Source organism: Podarcis vaucheri, assembly GCF_965113315.1.
Source record: "Podarcis vaucheri genome assembly, chromosome: 8".
Lineage (NCBI taxonomy): Eukaryota > Metazoa > Chordata > Lepidosauria > Squamata > Lacertidae > Podarcis > Podarcis vaucheri.
In genome coordinates this window covers 39,652,763-39,670,982 of record NC_138766.1, presented here as the reverse complement: position 1 = coordinate 39,670,982, position 18,220 = coordinate 39,652,763, and positions in this window count along the sequence as shown.

The following is an 18,220-nucleotide window of genomic DNA, read 5'->3' as shown; positions in this document are numbered from 1 at the left end:
GTTTAATGAGATTTACTTCAAAAGAAAACAGGTATGAGACTGCAGCTTCAGCTTTCAAGCAAGTGATCTTGCCTGCTTACTATCCTTCCATGCGCACAGTGCTGTGTACACATTAACAACTTAAAATACAGCTAAGTCATTCTTTTTCTCAATTTGCATAGAAATGACAGGATAGATTCAGGATAAATATGAATTTTGGCTAATGTCTTGTGAACACCACTTCCCAAACCAGAGGGATGCAGAGTAGATGGGAGTGTATGGATAGCCCAGAAAAAGCCAACACAGAAATCTGTTTCTTGTCAATAAAAGACAGAAATACTTCTGCAGTGCACATGAGTAGAATGACGAAATCTAGGATTAAGCTTCTAGTTTGAGTTACAGATAGGTAGCCGTGTTGGTCTGCCATAGTCAAAATAAAAAAATTCCTTCCAGTAGCACCTTAAAGACCAACTAAGTTAGTTCTTGGTATGAGCTTTCGTGTGCATGCACACTTCTTCAGATACACTGAAACAGAAGTTGCCAGATCCTTCTATATAGTGAGAAGGTGGGGAGGGGTATTACTCAGAAGGGTGGTGGGAATGGGAGATTGGCAGATAGCTGAGATGAGCCTATTGACGACTCTTAACAACTGCAATAGGTCTTTCAGGAAAAGGCAAGGGGTGAGAAGGTGAAAAATGGCTTCTAGTTTGAGTAAATGTTCTAGTTAGGTGCCTAACACTATGTTTGAATTGTTAGAGCAACCAGTTAGTATTGCATTCTTGTTCAGGAGATATATTAATTTCAAAATGGGAAATTTGATGTGCATCGGTGATTTAAATTGGTCTCTTTTTTTCCCCTTGGTGATTTAAACAGCATTGATTTAAATCAAGTCACTCGAGCAAGCAGGCTTAGAAGGCCACAGGAAAAGCATACATATAGCCAGGAGACTTCCTGAAGCATATCACAAGAGTCAAAAGTGAATTATGGAAGGGAATAAAAGCCATAAAGCTACGCAGCGTAAAACCATAATTCTGCATCCAGAAGTAACTTCAGCCAGTTGCAAAATATTTTATTTCCCTTATGCCTCAGCCCCAGATGGTCACAACTGCCTATCAATCAATGGGGACACTCTTTTAGTACTTCACAAACAACATTTTTTGAACCGAGCAGCATTAGATTGCATGCAGCTGAATCGCTTAGCAGAAGTTGCAGCCTCCATGTAAGGAAAACACCACATTTTGAAGAAAAGGACAAGAGAATAAAATGCAATATATAAGTTGTAGTCCAAAGTAGGGATGTAGAGCATCTACCTTTGGATGAACAGAGCATGATTTCATGTCCTCTGGCAGGAACTGCTGCCATCGCACCCCAGCTGTGACCAAGTTTCAGCCTCTGGTTTCATACTGGTTCCTGCACTGGAGGCTAAAGTTGGTCACCTACTTAGCTTTACAAAGGCAACTGCACAGCTCCACTGGCCATCTGTTGAAGTGAGTGCTTTAATGTAAAGGACAACTGCAGCTACAGAACACAAATGGACCTGACACCCACGGCAGTTCTTTTAAATTATTTTTCTGGCACAGCATGTCCTGGATCAAGACCAACTCTGGCTGAGTTGAACTATACATGAAGTTTAAGCCACTATAAATTACATGAAATCTAAGCTTCAAAAGTACTTCGGTACTCTGAATTTTTTATAACTGATCAGAGCAGTTAACCAAAACAGCAGCAAGTGTTCTGGTACAAAACTCCTTGAGCAAATTGCTCTGTTCTTCATGACCAATCGTGTTGTCCTAAAGCAAATCATGTTAAGGACAAACACAGCGCATTTATTACCACATCGCCATATCAGTCCCGGGCCTTGACCCACTTGAGAATGCAAGAAAGTTGGTAAAAGTTAGTGGAGAAATTGCAGGTTGCAGGGGTTCTTGTAGCACCACCAACTTGGAAATATGGCTGAAAAGGATTTGAGAAAAGTGCTGGGTTTCCCCAAATAGGGGAAAGAAATGTGAGATAACACAGTAAGCTGCCTTAGACTGAGTCAGACCATTGGGCCATCAAGGTCTGTAACGTCTAAAGCCAGCAGGAGTTACCAAGCTCCCTGGGGCCTGTGGACACACTTGCAAACATGGGAATGTGTTGTGCACACCAGACACATTGACTACAATACAATGCTTCTTACAAGCCCAATTTCAGCAGGGAAAGTGATGGACAGAAGGGACCTACAGGGGCTATGTCGGTGACCCTGGTCTACTCAGCAGCTCTCCAGAGTTTTAGACAGGAGTCTTCCACAGTCCTACCAGGAAATGCCAAAGTTTGAACCTGGGGTCTTTTGCATGGCGTACAAGTGTTCTTCCATTGTGCTACAGGGGACCTGCAAAAAGGGGGGCACCCATGCTGTCATGGACTGGCTGGATGCCAAGGGGTGGTGGGAGGCACCAGTTGCGGAACTCCCAAGGGAACCCCCAGGAAGAAGGCTCAGAGCCTGGGGATTGGTTGTGGGATGACAATGAGTGGTCAGAGGGAGAAGAGGGAGCAGACTGGGAGGAGGAGGTGTCAGAAGCTGAAGAGGTAACAGGGTTTAGCCAGCAGGAAGAGGATCACCACAATCCATGCCATAAAACCAAAGCAGAAGATATAATGATTCCATATTAGCAGAATGTTCTTAAAACCAGCCACATCTGTGGCATCTCTGAGGACACACACACACACACACACACACACACACACACTTGTTTTAATGGTTTTGCCATCATATCTTGCATTGGGATAGGGAATCACATTATATATACTTCATCATTTGTACCTAGAAAGAGAAATTGACATTTGTTTCAGGGTTATTCTTTTAAATGCAAAACATATTTTACACTAAAATCTAATTATACTACAGTGGTGCCCCGCAAGACGAATGCCTCGCAAGACGGAAAACTCGCTAGACGAAAGGGTTTTCCGTTTTTGAGCTGCTTCGCAAGACGAATTTCCCTATGGGCTTGCTTCGCAAGACGAAAACGTCTTGCAAGTTTGTTTCCTTTTTCTTAACACCGTTAATACAGTTGCGACTTGACTTCGAGGAGCAACTCATAGAACGCAGTGTACATAGTAGCCTTTTTTGAGGTTTTTAAAGACTTTGGTGATTTTTGAAACTTTTCCAAAACTTCTTTTGCATTTGGTAAGTTAAGCTTTTAAAACTTTTTGGGGGGGTTTTGGATTTTGGGTTGGGGTGTTTGGAATTCAAGGACTTGGTGTTGGGAAGGAGTTTGCAAGAATCTGGAAGCTTGTGTGTTTTTTTTCTGCATTTTTATGATTTTCTGTGACCATTGGGCCACTCTGCTGTTTTTTTTAAAAAAATTCTGGATTTGAATTTCTGTGTGCTGGGTGGCTGGGGGAACAGTTGGGGAGGGGTTTGCAAGAATCTGGAAGCTTGTGGGTTTTTTTCTGCATTTTTATGATTTTCTGTGACCATTGGGCCACTCTGCTGTTTTTTTTAAAAAAATCTGGGTTTGAATTTTGAAATGCTCTTTACAGTATGTGTGACTTTAAAGAGCACTTAATAAACTCTTGTTGTACCAAATTTGGCTTTGTTTGGACTTTTTTTGACCATAGGAACGCATTAATTGATTTTCAATGCATTCCTATGGGAAACCGTGCTTCGCAAGACGAAAAATTCGCTAGACGAAAAAATTCATGGAACGAATTAATTTCGTCTTGCGAGGCACCACTGTACTGGTCCCTAGTTAGTCCCTTTCAAATCTCTGGTTCTTTGGAGTGGCTATTCTACATGAGCAGGAACTGGATGAGGTGACCTCTGAGTTCTCTTCCAACTCTGATTCTACTCTGTAACTTCCAGAAGTTTTCAAACAATATGTGCAGCAGGAACCCACATAACTCAAGGGCAGATGTATTTTCATCTCTGGCCCATTTGCAAACCTCAAGGAGGCATTTAGGGGAAACTCAGGTATGTTGTCTGCTATACAAACTGAGTGGATCATTTGTTGTGTGTAAAAATGACTTACTCCCTTGTCACCTCTTCAGAGTCATACTGCATCTCTGGGACTGGGCTACTTCATAGAGGCCAACAAGCTAAGTAAATCAGACAAGACCTGATAGACTGCCAAAGTTGAATGCAGAACAAGCCATTTCTTCGGGGGGCTGTACTGCACAGCTGAGCGCCAACTCTTTCCAAAGGGGAGGAACACACAATTGCAAACCTATCCGACGATGAAGAGTCCTTTTAATAAAAACTGTAAACTGCATGCAGGAATATAATGCAGGAATTCACAGTTAGCAAGACGGTGTTTTGAAAATAAAATCACTAAGGGGAAACAAATGAATCATGCTGATAGCTTATTTAGAACTGAGTAGACACGTTTAGAACTGCACTGTAGATATGCTGGGTTATATATAAAGTTAAATAAAGTTATAAGAACCTTGCAAATTGGCTTAGAGTAACTCAGGCCATTGGGTTCATGTAACGAAGCATTATCTGACCAGCAGCAATCCTCCAGGTTTTCAGGTAGAGGTTTTTCCTACTCTTAACTGAAGATGCCAAGAACTGAACCTGGGACTCCCTGCATATTACTACTTATTCAGGGCAATGCCCCTTTGTATCAACTATTTTTTAACCAGTTGTATCAACTATTTTTACACCAGAAATCAACAGGACTACCTGAAGTTCAGCATTTACCTTACTGACTTCTGGCCCACTTCATTAATATTATATATCAGGATTTTTCACCTGAAAGCATTACACGCCCCAATTCAAACATCAAAAGGCAGCTAAATAAGCTGTGCCGATGTTAATTTCGAATATTAAATCAAATAGATGAAATGTATTGCACTGAGCGTCATCCTGCCTAAGTTTTCTCCCAAACCTTGTTCAAGGAACTGTAAGCTTTTGAACTTCCAAATTGCGGCACGGCAGATTATTTTAAATACCCGAAGCTTTAAAGTGTTTTAAATGTATATTTAAAAAACATCAGCTCCAGTGGTGGCATATACAGCATAAGCAGAATGTCCAATGAGTGTCAGCATTTTCACAGCACCTGGGTCCCCTATTTCAACCTTCCTGAATATGGTACCTTCCGGAAGTTTGCCTACAACTTCCAAAACAGCTATGAACAGGGATGGTGGGAAGTGTAGCCCAAAACATCGGAGGGCACCATACTGAGGAAGGATGCACTGTTTCATGCTGTCATGTGGATGGAGTTTCTTTGGAAAATGAGGGAGCTTATATGAAACACATTGTCCCCACCCACACTTACCAGCTCTCCTGTGACATTGTTGTCATGCTTTACATGGGTGCTTCCATAGCTCAGAGCACCTCTCCCAGTATGAACCTACCAGACCCTACAGTCTTCATATGAAGCCCTTCTCCACCAGCCTCTGAGGGAGGTTCAGAGAGTAGTGACAAGGGATATGGCCTTTTCAGTGGTGGCTCCCTGCTTGTGGAATGCTCTCCTTAGTGAGGTCTGCCTGGCACCATCATTAACCACCTTTCAGTGCCAAGTAAAAACATGTGTCTTCTCCCCTGGGCATTTAACAGATGTTTTGTGCTGATAAAAACTTGCCGTTTTGCCGAGTCTGTTCATGGGCCATTGTAATAATTGTGTTGTACTATTTTTTGTTTTTATGCTTTACCTTTGACTCTTACATTTTTTTGGCTCAGTCAAATAAATTGAAGCATCATCATCAGTGGTCTCTAGACAATATGGCTGGAAAAATTGCCTCACATTCTCTAGCCTATTTCCACGAATCCCTATTAATTAAAACAAATATTTTTAATTTATCATTTTAATTTATCAATACTAGTTTGCATAAGGATGAAAAATGCTTGATCCAAAGTAACATAGCCTGATTAGCATAGCAGCAATTTAAATAAAAGAAGACACCCTGAACCCTCTGAAATAAAATAGATTTTTATAGACAGCTTAAATCCCACTTGCTAAATATATTGAACTGTTCACCCTAGTGAACATATTCACTGCTTTGTTAGAAAAAGAATTGGAATGCATAGAGCTAGTTGGACAGAATTATGCAGATCGCTATAAAATTCAAATTGGTCTTTTTATGGAAATGGATACAAAACCCCTTTCATATTATATTTTTGCGGGCTGTTTATGGCACACCTGGGGACATGTTTTCATTATCTGACTGCCCTGGTCAGAAACTTACTAAACTGTCCATAAATCCATGCCCAATATTTATAATAACTGCTCATCTAATTCATATCTCAGATGGCGGGGTGCAGGCATTTTAAACACAAAGCAACAACAAATAGAATTAGCTCAATCCAAAGTCCATAAACCATGTTGGTTGAAGCAAAATTCATTTTTAATCAGGTGTATCCAACAGAGAAGCATAAATGAGAAATGTGTGTTCTTTACAAGCCTTCTGTTTTACTGGGAAAATCAGCCTGCCTGTGAAGAACAGGCTATATTAGAAAGGAGAAAGTAAGGTAAGGTGGGTTTTTTAAATTAAAAAAATGCTTGCAACAACAGCTACCTGTGGCATAATTGGCACAATCTAAGGTACTAGTTCAACCATAATCGGTCTAATTGGCTTCCAGCCCACATATCTCATGACATCTCCTTTGATCTGCCATTTATTTACTTATTACCTTTAAATCCCACCTTTCCTCCAAGGAGCTGAATGTTGAACACCCAACAGGGAACTACAACAAGTCATGGCTCTCTGCTGTGTGTATCTCATGTTTACAACAGGGGTAGGCGACCTGTGGCCCTCGTGCTAAATGTGGCACTTGGCCTATATTCAGTTCATATGAGAAAGAGTGGTCTGTCCCTCTGCTGGCAGCTTGGCTGTCAGGCTGAAAGAGGAAGAGGGAGAAAGATGGGGATGATGGAGACAGAGAGACAGAGAAAGGGGGAGAGAGGGGGGTAAGGGACCACCCTACCCACTTGCAGCTTTGGCCCTACCAAAAATCAGTCTTGTCCAGAGCTGGAAAACCACAGCAGCTAAACTTGCTTCCTGTGTTGCGTCCAAAGCTATGGCTTTGGAGACCTCCCTGGCAGTGCTATTTTTTCTAGAAAAAGAGGTGCCGGAATTCACCATGAATGCCTCCCTTGATCTCTTATAATGGCAATGGCGTCCACCTGAGAGGTGTCAGAACTGAGCTCCTGCTGGGGAAAAAGCCCTGCTCCCTGTGAACCTAATAGGGAAGCAAAAACTGTTGGAGTGTTAATGCTATGAGCCCTTCCACCTGATGTTCAGCCTGTGTGTGTTTGCGTGTATATAAAATTATATATCACAAAGACAACACAGTCTCCACTTACCTTCATTCCATGGAAATCAAACCCAAGGCTTAGGCTGGAACCCCTCAGTTTTTTGTTGCTTGGAGACTGGGGTGCACATAGCAATATAATATGTGGAGTGTCAGGAGTGCGTGCAGGAGCCAGGCCCTGTGACCAGTAGGGCTTCACAGGACTGGGGCCTTCCTCAGTTTGATCTGAAGAGGCAAGGCACGGCCGCACAGGTGAGGCTGCTTGGTAACTCACTACACCTGGTAGCAAGAGCCAGGAAGGGCTATAAGGTCAGCATTTCCCTTCGGCTCTTTGCCGCAGCAACACGCTTCCTGCCTTGCTGTGTTTGGCTTCTTGTTTCCTGATCCTTGGACCCCGGCTTCTTGATCCTCGGACCCTTGACTTCGTGACTCCCTGCTTCTTGATCCTTGGACCCTTGACTCCTTGCTTCCTGACCCTCAGACTCCTGGCTTCTGGACTCTCGTTCCTGTTCCTACCCCACCATCTTGCCCCTGGTCCTGATGTCCTCAGCCAGGACTTCGATCGCCGGCAGACCGGACCGTGACATGGAGTGCCGCCTGAAACACAGCAAACTGTTCTACATGTCACTCTGTACATTTGAACTGACTCCACATGTTGGTGGAGGGGAGAGAAGCACACACTCGTTTCTGTAGCTGCAATAGCTCCTTTCTATGTGCACAGGGAAATCTCGCTTAAAAGTTTTTTAATGCTACACTTGAATCATTCATACCGGCTGGTCTCCAAAAGCAGTATGTCAGGCCAACACTATCTGCGAGTGGAAAGCAATCTGAATAATGATAAATGAATGGGTGACAGCAATAAGCTAGGCAAATTCATTTATAGCCTCATAAGTGAGAATAATTTAATTTTTTTCTGGAAAATTAGCATGTGGTGCTGGAGAAGAAATCAAATTGAATTTCTCCTCAGCTGTAGAGCAACAGCTTATATTTAGGAGTGCATGCATTTGGGTAAATTATTATGTAATCACATGAAAGTATCTATTTTCTTTACTGTTCAGGGTAGGCATTTAATTTCATCTTAGATATTAAACTCTTCAGTGGCAAAGAAGTCTTCGCTCCAGTTAAAGATGTCATTACATGCACTGTAAAGTGAGAACAAAAAGCCGATTTATTCCACCAGATGAAATAGCTTCCTTTTCTAACCTTGAGAAAATCTTTAGCAGGAATCAGCTTGCTAACTTGATAATATTGCCTAGAAGACTCAATTTTTAACCCTACCTTCCTTTAAGTCCATGGGTTCTGCATCATTTCTATGACAGTCTTTTTAATTTGTTGTATAAGGCCTCTTAGGTAGTCCTGCATTTAACCAGGAACATAGGATATAAGTACTTTAAAGAGCTCAATCTCACACTGAGGAAACACCAACTGGGGGGACCTACAGAATTTGGTGAAAGCTGGAATATGCCAACAGAATGTCAGATATTTGATTTGATTTAATATTTATATTCCCGCTTTTCCAACAGCATGTGTCGAGCTCAAAGCGACTCACTGTAATTGCAATAACATAAAAAAAGATATACCACTGCCATGTTAGATCCATGAACATTGGATACACCAATGTTTCAGCCACCAAAAGCTTCAATGAGGCGGGCAAAGAACTGCCTCTCCCATACTGAGAACAAAGGATGTGGTGTAGCCCAGCACCCAATGACAGCACACCAGCACCAGCATATTCGCCCCAAACTGGGAGATGATAACGCAGGTGATTGGATAAGCTGCATGAGCCTATTATCTGTCCCTATGTTGTGTGTGCTTAGAACTCACAAGGGAAAACACTGAAGATGGATAAATAATTTTCTATTAAATAAATAAATTAAGCAAGGGAAGGTGGAAAACGCCTACTGCAAAGCAAAGCAGAGTGGCTATGGCTGTCTCCCATCCATGTCTGCCCTCAATCTGGGTCTTTCCTGAAATGTACGGCTCTAGCAGAACTGTACCCCTTGCACTGGTTGCTGGAGAGCATCTTGGCTGAATGTGAAGTCTTGGTCTTGACCCTCGACGAGGAACCTCAAGCCTGGGAGCCAAATGTGGCCTCTCTGTGTGGCCCTTGAGACTATTCCCAGGCTGCACGGATCCCTGCTTTGCACCCTCAGCTGGTATTTTTGCTTGGCTTGAGTGTGTCCCTGCACTATGATAATTCCTTGTGCTTGCCGGGGTGGAGGGAGGTTGCAAGTGTGTGTTAGAACTAGCCTTCTGTAGAAAGATAAAATGCCCAATTGTTGATCTGCCCACTTTTCCCTCTGGCCCCACCCACCAGTGGCATGTGGACTACCTAGGTTTTCTAGAAGGTTCCCTTTCCCTGGTCTTGACCTCCAAAGCCCTGAATGGTTCATGGCCAGGTTGCTTGAAGGACCAGATTCACCCATACAAATCTACACAGGTGCTGAGATCAGCTAGGAAGGCTCTGCTCATAGACCAACCTGTAAGATAAATTAGATTGGCAGGCACAGGAAACAGGGCTATTTTTTAGGCGGTCCACACTTGTGTGAACTCCCAGCTGTTGAGCGTATTGCCCCCCAAATGCAGACCTTCCAACAGGCCTTGAAGATTCAATTATTTCAAGCTGCTTGCTCTCAAAGGTTTTACAGCGCTGCTTGTTTGAGATTCTTTTCAAGTGTTTCAGCTGATTTTCATAATATACTGCTGTTTTTAAAGGGTTGCTTTATGGTAATTGTGATACTGTGTTTCATGAATTTGTTTTACATCAGCCAGTTTTGTGAGGTCTTTCCCCTAAAAAACAGCCTAAAAATATTTAAAGGGGAGGAAGGAAACACCCTCCACTCCCAGCAGTGGGGAGCACTATGCTTCCACAGACAAGATCCTCATCACCAGCTTGCAGGTCAGTAGTCTATTGGCAAAGGTCAGGCACTCTACTCCAGCCATTGCTCTTAGCACTTTTGTTTTGCAAATGTGTGGCGCAGAACAAGCTGCCAGCATGCATAGCACCAAGGGGGAAGGGATATATTTACTCACAGTCACTACCATCAAACAAGTCAATAGATAAAGGTCTTCTCAGCATAGAACTGCAGCATTTAGGCATCTTTCTCTTGCTCTTTTTCTGCAAGGGCTCAGTCCAGGCACCCAAGTGGGGATCTTGAAGCCAGCCCACTAGCAGGCCAGACTTCTTGGAGGTGGTTGCACAGAGCTGGTTTGCCAAGCATTTTATAACCAACAGCTAATCCATTCTGCGGTAAGGTTCCACGAATGCTGCAGATGCAATTCTGTAGGTGGAGAAGTGGATCACGGCAGGTGCAGCTTGTTGTTTAAAGGAAAAAGAGCTGCAGCCAACCTGCCCTGCCCCTGACACACACCCACTCACACACCCAGACACACACGCTTTTTTCAGCACAGTTATTAATGCTACAGGGGTCCTGCCCTCTTTTGCTTTTCTGGCCACAATGGCTATGTGTGGGAAACCGCCATGGCAATAAAGGCCATGGATCATTTTTGCCATGGTGCACATGTAATGTAAAACCCACCACTGGATTGCATATTTTACGCTTTCCCTGTCCTAGTCCCAGAGGAACAAAATGCCAAGTGGCATAATATACTTTTGTCTTACTAATTTGAAGCAAAGCAATGGAGGTGGAAGCAGGGAGAGAAGGCAGGATTTTCTGATCACACAGAGTGGGGGGGGGATGTTATACATACAGAAAACTCTCTCTCTGTGTGTGTAGTTATCGATGCTACTCCTAAACTGGAAGATGTTCCAGAGACTTTAATTGACTTGCATATTTGCTTATGCATGCATTTGCTTGATCACTATATTAGTCACAGTTGCTTTAGGGTTCATGCTCACAAGAAGAAGCCAGAAAATCAATGTGCACTATTAAAATAAACTAAAGGTACCTTCCCTCACAGACCAATCATGTCAAATTTCACTCAATTAATGCTCCCCATACTGAATTTAACGTATTGCCAAGCCCCCCTTGGTTAACTACCTCTGTAATGAAAGTCTCCATGGAAAAATGGCTTAAGTGCTCAAAAGTAATGAGAGGAGAGAATGGCCAGTGTGAGAGATGTGCCATATTTCCTTTCCTAGCAAATCTCTGTTGAATAATTCAGCATAAGATTCATGCTCTCCCTCTTTCTCATATAATTTACTGCATATAACCTGCATATATTTCAACTCCTCACTACTTACTTATACATATGCATACATTTACAAGCTATACCTGGAATGAGGAGATTAGTATGACCTAGTCAAAGTGCTTTATCATACCTGCACAATTATTCACTGCCATATAGTTAATTGATCAGTAAACTTGTTTTACAAGCTCCCCTCCCCTACTATTATATTAGAAGTTGCAGTGAAACAAAGGTGGGCAACCTCCAGCCCACCAGATTCTGTTGAACTTCAACCCACCAGCCCCAGTCAGCCTGGCCCAATGGTCAGGAACAAGTAGTTTTTAATGTTTAACCTTTTATTACATTTTTATATGTCTTGGAAGCTGCCTACTGTGGCTGGGGCAACCCAGCCAGATGGGCAGGGTATAAATAATGAAATTATTGTTATTATTATTATTATTATTATTAGTTGTTTGTTTGTTAAATTTGTGTACAGTTCTTTGCCCAAAGATCTCAGAGCAGTTCACAGCATAAAAATACAAAATAGAAACACAATCTACATGATAAAAACAAGAACAGAACAGAACAATAACACACACACACACCCTCCAACAAACACATATAAAAGGATATAGAATGTTAATCAGTCAAAGGCCTGGTTGAAGAACATTTTTGTCTGGCGCCTATAGATGTATAATGAGGGTGCCAGGCAAACCTCATTGGGGGAGCATTACACAAATGGGGGGGGCACAACGGAAAAGGCCCCTTCTTGTGATGCTGCCCTCTGGACCTCTTGTGGAGGAGGCACACAAAAAAGGGCCTCAGATTATGATCTCAGGGTTCTGGTTGGTTCATATGGGGAGTGGTGGTCCTTGAGCTATTGCATTCCTGGGCTGTTTGAGGCTTTACAGGCAAATGCCAAAATCAGCACTCTGAGTTACAGTCCAGCAACATATGGACAGTCCCAGTTTCTTCAGCCATCCAGTAAAAGGTACATGTCTTCCAGTGACAGAGGAAATAATTTCATTGGGTGGTGCCCAAGTAGGCAAACCTCTCTGGCCAGGTGATAGGTGGAAAAATGCATGTACTAGGGAAATGTGTGCATATAAATACATGTACTAGTTAAAATTACATACAAAAATTGCTTTGCAAACATGTGCATAGTAGGAAACATTTGCACAAAAAAGCTTGATGAAGTTTTCACAGGAAGTTCTGTTTAATACAAAAAAGTGCACACTGATGTGGAGAAGCTAAGAACTGAATTTAAGATGGGGGAAATGAGCAATTGAGAGAAGTAAAAATTAACATATTTACCCATCCCTACTTTTAAGTTAAAAACATTCTGGACTTAGTGGCAAGATTCAAGAAGTGTAGCCTGACTATCACATGTTGGGGATAACACTGTATTCGGAGAAGCAAGTACCTTTCCTAATATAAACCTAGGAGCCATCATTTTTATTATTCAAGCTGTGAAGGCCTTGTCATTTTTCACATGAATTTGAAGCTGCAAGTTATCATTAGAACGGCAAGGTTTGCCATTGGTGGCAGGAAGTACAGAGAGTGTAATCACAAGCATGGTGCGTAATTCTCGGGTTCCTACCAGGATGGTCACCGACATCCTGCTGAGAGTCTAAAAAGAAGGTCAAGATAGATAATATTTCTTCCTCCTCTTGCCTCTTCTCTTGAGGCGAAAGCCTCGCCGCCTGCTTTTCATCAGCCGTATCTGAAAAGTCCTATGAGAACAATCGTAAAATTTGTAACATCCCAACTGTGACTGGACAGCATTGCTCACAGCATTTAATTCTCTGGATCAACTGTGACTTTGTCATGACACTGCAGTAACTTGGTTTCCACACAGCCTGCTAAAACCCTGCACAAGCATTATGCTTTGAGAGACATCACACTCCAGACAAATCTGCAGATCTATCGCACTTAGCTAGATGAAATAAGTTGTCCTGACAGTCAACAAGATTTCGGGAATGAAAAATAGATTGCAGACACTGCTGGGCCCAGGCAACAACATAGATCTTAAAATAAGCTTATGATGCTGAGATTCCAAAGGTCACCTGGGAAGTTTCAAAGAAGCTACAAACCAAGGAGATTCAAACCAAACTAGAGAGAACTGCTTGGAGGGGAGTGGGACTGTGGCTTCTTCCCCCATTCTTCTTCATCCCCAATAGCTTCAATTCAGAAAATTGGGAAGGAGAGCCGACTCACATATACATTCCATGCTGACGCTCCATATGGACAGTGCAAATAGAAGAGGCATAGATACCATGCGGCAAGTCTGTCAGTCCAGTATTTCTCAAATTTGGGTCCCCAGATGTTGTTGGACTACAACTCCCATCATTTCTAGCTACCATAACCAGTGGTCAGGGATGATGGGAGTTGTTGTCCAACAACATCTAGAGACCCAAGTTTGAGAAAGGTTGCTCTAGCCTCTATGTAGTATTATTTATTAAATTTGTATACCGCCCTTCATCCATGGATCTCAGGGCAGTTCATAACATAAAATGCATATGGTGGATGTGTTGAAGGATTACTTGTGAACTGCTGTAGAACATGGCAGATCCCCCAAATGAACTGTATGGGCCTCAGCATGAAAACTGAGGCACATTATTAGGAAGTGCAAGGGACAGCATCCAGCATACAAGGGGGTATACTCAAGATGTACATAACTTGAGTGGTGAGCCCGTGATAGATCCATCTACACACATACCAGGTTTGGGTCAACCAGTTTAATAAATAATAATAAATAAATATTAACCAACACCACCCCTCCCAATTGCAGCAAAAAAAAATGTGTGTACGTACACATTTGCTTTATTTATAAAAACAAAAAAGATGCAGAACAAAAAAATAAACCAAATAAACATGCCTAAAACATCAAGTCTGAACAGGGGAGGTGGCAAGGGGGCAGAAAGAGATAGAAAATTGACACCGTGCTGGCTTTGGAGGATTTATGTTTCACAGGGTACGAAAGAAGAGCTTTGCACCTTGCCTGGCAGAGAAACTGTGTGCCTTGCGCCCCTCCTGGGCAACGCCTGCCTGCGACTCCCAAGCCTCCCCTGATCTGTCAAAACAAAGCGGGAAGGGGCAGATCATCAGGGAAGGCTTGGGATATGAATTTGTGCTTGGGCCCAGGGTCTTTTGCCTCACCATCCCCACTACTGGTATGCCCCACAGAGGACTTTAAGGTCCATGAATAATCATAGTTTAGAGGCCCTGGGCCCTAAGGAAGTCAGATTATCCTCCACTAGGGCCAGGGCCTTCTCAGTGATGGCTCCAACCTGGTGGAATGCTCTGTCCCATGAGACCAGGGCCCTGCAGGATTTAACTTCCTTCCGCAGGGCCTATAAAACAGAGCTATTCCACCTGTCTTTCAATTTGAACTTAGCCTGATCTTTTATTCCCTTTCCTTCCCTCCCCCTCCCCTTTTTATGAAGATTACATACTCTGGGATCCCACAGCTAATTCTCCCCTGGTCTCCTCACTGGCCCAGATAGGACTAATTTAGCCAGCTAGCCCTGGTGATCATCTAATGTTTATTGGATGGATTTTCCCCCTAAATTGATTTTTGAATTCTGAATTTATTGTTATTCACGTTTTATACTGTATCAATTAAGTGTTTTAAATTTGTTGTTAGCCGCCCTGAGCCCCGTTTCCTGAACCAGGAAGGGCGGGGTATAAATAAAAATATATTATTATTTATTATTACTGATTCCCTGTTGCTACTCAGCTTCAAAAAAAAAAAGTGTCCCTGGATTCATTGAAAAAAATCTGGTAACCATATGCTATATATACATGGTCTCTCTCTCTCTCGAAGGGGAAAAGGCAGGGAGGTAAGGGGTTGGGGAGAATGCTGTTTGAACTTTAAAAAGTAATTCAAAGCTAGCCCTGGCCGCAAATACAAATTGAAAAGAAGAAGCCTAATCATGACATGCTCCACAGTTAAGAAGCATTTTCCAGTTGCATTGTACTGTTCTGCTAAGGCAGACACATCGGAGAAGGCCAAGGAGTTCATGCAGTCACCAGACCTCCAAGGTGGAAAAATATAATATATGGATGGCTTGAAACAGGAGCGAGGGAATACCACACACAACTATAATGAGGCACTCTGCAAAGTCAGAGTCAATCCTTTGAACTTCAGGGAATCATAATCCATCAATCTGGCTTCCGAAAGATGGATCATCATTTGTTTGGCGAACATGCAGGATCAGTTACAGGAGTGTTCTGGGAATTGTAGTTCAAATGACCTTTCATGTTAGTCAAAACAATAGCTCAAAGTGACTTTCCTACTTACAAATGGATTGTACTTTTCACTCAATGCTCCTGGTACACAGTTCTTGTTAAAATAAAGTGAGGCAAGGACCACATGAAGCCTTTAGCAACTTAGATGCAAAGTTCCCTTTATTGTTTTGCATTTTTTTAAAAAGTGAAACCCATCTGGCTAAAGGCAAACATAAGATATGGCCATAACAGCTAAGCAGCTACAAGCAGATGTTGCAGAGACCAGTGAAAAGTTACACAAAACCTGGCTTGATAGCCTAGAATGTCAGTCTGTATAACAAGTATGCCCCCCACCTCAAAGAATTGCAAAATGGACATAGAAGAATTGGGATCATAGTGTGGGTAGTAAACCCTTCATCCATGCTCACCCCCAATAACTGGGGATGCCTGCTACAATGAGAGGAGACTTTTATGGGTGCCAATGTGATTTTTCCTCCCACTGCAAATAGCAGACATGGGGAGAAGATTCTGATTAGGATCGTGAGGTCAAAGGATTAATCACCTCCACTTCTCCAGTTTCATAGTCCTGATCTAGCTCAGGGACTCTTGCACTGTCTATTTGGCCTTTTGCTAGTGGCCACCTTAGGAATAAGCAATTCCATAAATTAATATGTTGTTTGGAGAACTACAGTGTCTATCCTTCAGCTTTTGCCAATCTGTTTTGTGTGTGTTAAAATCACAGCCTTTCCCACCAGAACAGAAGCACAAACCTTTCCTTACCTTGGCACTGCTGCCATGCAATTTTGTATAGAAGACTGGCAAAATTAACAGCATCTGGCCCTGATCACAGTTAATTCAAGGTGCATGAATTATAATGAGAACAAATTTCAAGTGGTTCTTGGTTCACTGAAGGGATGGAAGGAAATGCCTTTTATGGTAGCATCTAAAAAACTACCGGTATTTCATTCATCTCCCAAGTTTTGGTCAGTAGGCAAGATAAAATGCATGCACATGCAAGCTTTTATTTGCATTTTCGAGGTTTTTTATTTTCTATTTTAACAACAAATTGTCAGGGTTTAGATACAGGATTTCAAGGATGAACCTGAATGTGAACATTATGAGGTTAGTAATAAAGAGGCCTACCATTAAGTGTCTGGTCATAGGTCCTCAAATGCCCGTTCTTGCAAGCCTTCCTGGTAGCGTGTATACAGAACAGTAGGATATGACGCCGGTAGATGATGTGTTCTCATTCTCTCTTTCTAACAGAGGAGGAAGCATAGCCAAAGTACTCTGCTCTTTTCATAGTAGAAGAAACTGCACAGCACTATGGTGGCTTCAGGTAAAAGAGCTAGCAAGCAATTATGCAGCACTGGGCAAGATATGTATTTATTGAAAGAGCTAAGTTTCCAGAAGCTGCTTTTTAAAAGCTCAGACCAGGGAGTGAATGCCATCAGCTCCTGAAGAGCCCACCAATGTCCTGAAACAGCTCTGCTGTTCAATTCTTTTGCCCTGTAACTTTACTATTATCATTTAAAATAGCAAACCGCTTTGAATGCTTTAGCAGAAAAGCTGCACCACATTCAAGTAATAATTTGTCATTCAGCTACTCTTGTGGAGGCTGAACAAAGTACAAAATCCATTTATGCAGCAAGTAGTGTAGGAGTTTCTAGCTGTTTTTCACACCTGACACCAGTGCTATTTTTCTAGAAAAAGAGGTGCTGGAACTGACTAGGAATGCTTCCCTTGTTCTCTTATAATGGCAATAGAGCCCAACTTAAGAGGTGCTGTCACTGAATTCCGGCAAGTTCCAGCTGAAAAAAGCCCTGCCTGACACTATTGGTATGAGCTTTCAGATTCAAGAGATATACCTCATGTCAGTTTTCCATGGCCCATTGCTGTGTTTCTTGGCAAAACAGACAGAAGGTGCCCTCTCCTTTCCCAATAGCAACTTCTGTGGAAAAAGGGTTGGAGGAGGCTAACTGTAGCAGCTCAGAAGTAAGGAAAGGGCTTTCTAACATGCACAAAGCATTCTCCTTTATTATTACTTCAAAACCTTAAGAGATGTGTTTCAGCAACACAAACAAGTTCTAGGATTAATCAAGCTTAAGTTAAGCTATACGTACCTGCTTTGCAATTCTGCAGAACTATAGCTGGAGCATTTCCACCTCTAGGACTAGGCTAACTTGCAAACACTCTGTCCACTATTGTTTTGAATTCTTTGCCATCTTATGAAATATTCAGTTCCAGACTCAAGAATGAGATCAAATAGGATCTGAAGCATTCTGTAGGGTCTGCCTATTTCCCTCCCGCTGACAAAATGACAGAGAAAAATGCACCAAGACAGAGGCAAAGATTCTGGTCTGTTTGTTAAGTGTTCTGCAGATGAAAAACCAGCTGAAATCTCATTGCCTTTTTGAATTCAAATGCACTCACCCACTACTGAAACTAATCCTCAGGATAGTAATCAATGCCATCGTCAGTAAGTTTATTGTGCTAGCCAAAGGCTATGACAAAAGCATAGAAACACAATTTCAGATACAAAATATAAAGGAAAATACATGAATATTTTCCCGTATGAATTTTTGTATCAGAATATATCTGAAATTGTTTTTATTCATCTCCACCACTCCACTTTTCTCATATTTATTA